Consider the following 5,149-nt stretch of genomic DNA (forward strand, 5'->3'; position numbering starts at 1 on the left):
GAATATAATTAAACGTTAGGAATGTGAGCCATGTTGGCCAGAGAGTATATACGTTAAATTCTAAACTAAACAAAAAGCTTTATCTTAGGATTTGTTTTGACTACCTTTAAGAAGACTAATGTATTGATTTCATAAGTCTCTTCTTCATATTTTCTGAATGAACACAGAGGTACAGGCATTGTATGGATTCCAAAATAATTTGGCTAAACTCTCTCTATAACCCTGCCAAGTAATGGAACCAAAAATGCCGATGAAATAACAATAGAAACAAAATCAATTTTCCATCCATCAGAAGGCTTCAAAGTTCAAATACACAGAAACAGTTAAGTAGAAATGATAACAAATTATAATCTAATCCTGATTCACATATGCTTATAGTACCATCGATAAAATCCTCCAGGCTGAATTTTGTGCTTCCTTTCAGTGTGATATCTTATATCGATAAAGCTGAATTGTTTTTGAGAGTTTTAAATACTTCTGCTTAAGAACTTTGTTTATTTCTGTAGTTCAGGGTAAATAAATAACATCTTGCATTTTACCAATAGAGCAATAGTATTTTTTCATTGTTGTTAAAAAGGAAGGAAAGACCATTTAAATTCTTTTGCAGAGATCCTTCAGAGATGGCTGGGCTTTGGTCAGGACCATGCTAATAATGAGAGGTGCTCAGCCCCTCAAATCACTATTGGCACCCTTTACCCTTCTCATTCATTAACGTGTTAACCCTGGGTTTAGTTAAGGAATTGTCTAATCATACATGTCAATAATAAAGAGCAAAGCACCTTGTAGTTTTCTTTCCTATTCTACTCCCCCGCGAAAGACAGATGTGTTGTGTCTAATTATTCACTGATTGGTATCGGGAGAAACATTAACATAATTGGTGCATTTGTTCTAATTAACAGAGGGAAACTGCCACATGCCACCCAATATGAAAAGTGAGCCCAGTAACCATTAGCTAGAAAAATCCAGGGCTATGAGAAACTTAGTTAGTCTTTGTTAAACTCAAACCTGGGCTCATCAAGTCAAAACACTGGGGTTGAAAAACGACACAGCAGAGCTGAGAAGTGTGTGCACCCCTAAGAGAATAGAGGTTCAGCCTAGAGTCCTTGTGTTACAGGTCCATTAATCAAACAAATGGGAAAAGCAATTATGGAGCTATTATCAAATGCACACACAGCCACGCCAAGATTCTCGAAAGAGCATTAGCTAGAAGCTGGGAGTCTGCCAAGTTTAACTGACTGGCTTAGAAGTGACAAATTTTAAGTTTTTGTGTATTTGTTTGCTTTAACCTCGCCCTTTAAGACTAGTGTTTCTCGAACTTTACTGCATCGTAGAATCACCCAGAGAGCTTTTAAAAAATCCTGATAACCAGGCTGGACCTATTGAAATCAGTATCCCTGGGGTGGGACTTAAGCATTGGTAGTTGCTAATGATTCACGGGGTGATTAAAACGTGTCTCCAAGTTTGAGAACCAGCACTTCAGACTGGTTTTGGTGATCTTGCTAAAATCTGATTAAGTGGTCTGGGGTGAGGCCTGAGATTCCAAGAAGATCCTAGATCATGTCCATGTAGATCATCTATATACCGCAATTTGAAAAGCAAGGCTCTGACAATTCTAAAAGAATTCTATGGCTAGTAAAGCCTTCTGTAGACTTTGACAGGTAGGATTTGGATCCAATTGCTGTAGAGTTCGAAATCTCAGTATTTTCTTCTTGTTTCTCATACTGGCGATAGGTGTCTCACCATCCCTTACAGATGCTTCAAATAACCAAGAAAGTCCTTTGCTGTGGTTCACTGTGCTAGATGTTCTCTCTTGCCAAGAAACAAAGGCTACTGTGTAGTTTTTTTCTCCTCAGATTTGGAATAAAAGAAGTATTCATTCACTTCTGTGTTGATCACTGTGGAATATACTTTGCACCTTTTAGTAGCTCTGTGAAAGCCTGGTTATTTTTCATGCGTTAAAAAAATGTTGGTCTTTAAGCTGAAATTATATTTTTTAGACAATGGTTTAAAAAAAATAGCCAAAGGAGAGGAAAAAAAGCAAGCAGGAACTGTAGTGACATTTTGTTCTGTTGCTGTAACTTCTGCAAAGGGAAGGCGTTTGCCAAGAAAGGGAATTTGTTCTCCTGCTGGGGAAACACTCTTTTAAGTGCACATATGTCTGGCTCATTGCTTTTGAGAGTTGCAGGTACATAGAGCATATTGTGGAAGCAAACTTGTCTTGAATCTGAAAACTTCTAGAACCTAAGTTTGTGAAGAGATAAAAGCATGCTCACAAATGAACTAACAGCAACACCAAAAAAAAAAAAAAAAGAAGTAAAATAAAAAACCAGAAAAGACAAAGTAGAATAACTTTATATAATGACACCTTCCGAGGGAGAAAAATGGTACTGAAGTGTCCTTAAAAGATTAACTTTTACAGGGCAAAAGGATGATACATTGACTAATTCATGTCTAGTTCCTAACCGGTTTTTACTGTCAACTTGCCTTTCAGGATAAGTAACTCTCAGCCTTTTTTCTTATTTACCAATTAAAAGTGTTTAGGATTGTTGCTAAATCTGATGGTTAGGAAATGCAGGCTTTTTTGCTGTCTGCTACTTTTCATTTACAATGACTTTATGATAAACAGTGTCTGTAGGCGTATGGAGAATCATTAGAAGAAACTCCAAATCAAGAGAACTTGTCAAACAAAAACTTTTTTGAACAAATGAGGGCCCTTAGAATTTAAAAAAAAAAAAAAAAAAAGCCTCCTGCTCTGTGATTATGGGATGGGCTCGTTCTCTGCCTGTTGCTGAACCGCCACTGAGATAGACTGTATTTGAAAACAGATGATGTCCACTGACCACTGATTTTTAGGTTATCTAATTTAGAAAAGCTTATTCCAATGAGTCAGCTCAACTTCAGAAAGATTTCATTTTCTCCTGAAAGACCGAATATATTCCAGATTTTCTTCATTTAATAAAACCAAACTGAAATGCCAGGTCACAGTTTTTTATTCCCACAGGAATTAAAATATACATCCTTTATCTCTCTGCTTTTCTTCATCTCTTCTATTCCGCCCTAGGATAGGCGACCATCTTCTCTTGCCTGGGTGGATGGCAAGATCTCTTAATGGTGTCCCTGCTTCAATTCTTGTGCTTCTAAAATATATTTTCCATGCATCAGCCAGAATGGTATTTTAAAGGTATAAATCACGTAATGACAATTCCTTACTGAAAATCTCCAATGGCTTTTCATGCGTTTAGAGACAACTCCAAATCACTTATGACGATGTCTACATGTCCTCACCCTCATCCTTCCCTCCAAAACGTCTTCCTGCCCTCCTCGTTGCTCACTGCTTCCCAGATACACTGGCCTCTTTTTTCTGAACCCTGTAGCCACATCAACTCCTTCTGAGGGTATTTGTACTTGCTGTTCCCACTGCCTTGAGCTTTCTGACCCAGATCTTTTCAAGATGGACTCCTTCTATTCATTCACATCTCAGCTCAAGTACTGTCTCTTCGGACAGACTTTCTTCGAACTCTAAAGTGATTCCCAATCCTCAACAACCATCATCTTCTCTCACCTTGTCTTATTTCCTTTAACTTGGAATTATCTGAAAATATCTTACTCGTTTTTTTTTTTATTTCAGGGTATTATAAGGGTACAAACATTATGGTTATACTTTATATCTTTGCCTCACCCGAGCGTTAATATTCTTGCTTATTGAGTTTTCCACCTCTAGGGACTCGATGGACTTGTATTTACTGAACCAGAAGAGCATGTGGCACACACTGGGGCTACAATAAATATTTCTTGAATAAGTGGGTTGATGATTAAAAAAATAAATTCTGCATTTTGTACAACAGGCTTGAAAGAAGCACTACGTATGTGCAGAAGTCAAGCCACAGATCTATAAGAAGTCAGACATGGTCTGTTATTTCTTCTTTTTGCTTTAAAATGGATATTTGTGCTATTTTTATCACTATCTTTAATTTGGCTCACATACTTACCTGGGCTTGGGGTGATCTCCATGTAGAGCTGTTAGAGGCAGATATTGGAAGAAAAACGTATGGTGTGACCATAACAAAGGGGCGACTGGCAAATGTTGATTGGACCAATGCAAAGCTTGAAGCTGACTGAGGGTCAGGGAACCTAATCCTTGTGAAAAATCTGTTGTCAAGGCCGATAACCATATCATAATGAAAACCCCTTCTTGTTGCTACACACATACTAGGGGAAAATTCCAAAGTATACTGCTGGGCAGTAAAAGCAATGTCTTCCTCCCAATTAGTATTCAGATCCTTCTTTTCTCTCTAAACTTCTTTTGCCTGCAAAGAACGTAAAGCACAGCTTGGGAGACCACGCACCTGCGTGGAAATTCATCGGCACGGAGTTCCAATTAGGAGGGGATGGCAGGGAAGCACGAACGGCTTTCATGAAACAAAGTGTTCGGCGGCCACATTAATAATCAATTAGAGGGACAGCCACCTGATGCTGCACATTTGGTGGCGCCTCCAGCTGCCAGCAGCTTTTTGCCCTGGCAGCATCAGCTGAAAAAAATGTTCCCTTTCTATCACGACTCAAGTAAGCAAAATATTCCATTCTTTTGCACTTCGCTCCATATTTTCCCACTTGCTAATTAGAGATGCAGATGTTGATAAATAAGACCGCGTTTTTTTCCCAGCACAACTGGGTCAATAAGTTGAGCGTTGTGCCCTGTTCCTCCAATTAAACGCCTATGAGCAATAGCTCGATTATAATTAGAGAAGCAATTATCCCCTTGTTAGAGGTGAAACAAATCACAGGTTTTAGTGAAAAATTCAGTCTCGCTCCTTGTGCCATGCCAACGATTCTTGCATCCACTGATGTTTGCATCCCGGGACTCTCCAAAAGACATAATCTGATGGAATAAAGCATCTCTGAGTGTATTTCTAGCTCACCACGTGACACTCGCATTTTCTAGGCATAAACTGGAACGAGCATAGAGGGATTAATTTCATAGAGTGCTGCTATTACGCCACTAGAGCAACCCAGCACCCGTTCTATAGGCTTATTAATTTTCTTGTTTCTTCAGGGAGATGCGGGAAAAGTTTATCTGCTGAAAGGGAGGCAGATGCCTCACCAGAAATGGAAGAAAACAATTATATTTTTGGCTTGATGCTAGTAAAAG

The 5,149-nt window shown here is 38.7% G+C and overlaps 1 protein-coding gene across 1 annotated transcript in view; it reads right to left on the reverse strand.

The window, feature by feature from the left end:
* The window catches only part of UNC5C (unc-5 homolog C (C. elegans)), a 157,790-nt gene that overhangs the window by 123,649 nt on the left and 28,992 nt on the right, over positions 1-5,149 (reverse strand). The gene's annotated exons all lie outside the window — the stretch shown is intronic.

The sequence above is a fragment of the Propithecus coquereli genome, unplaced genomic scaffold, assembly GCF_000956105.1.
Source record: "Propithecus coquereli isolate 6110/MARCELLA unplaced genomic scaffold, Pcoq_1.0 Scaffold26, whole genome shotgun sequence".
Classification (NCBI taxonomy): domain Eukaryota; kingdom Metazoa; phylum Chordata; class Mammalia; order Primates; family Indriidae; genus Propithecus; species Propithecus coquereli.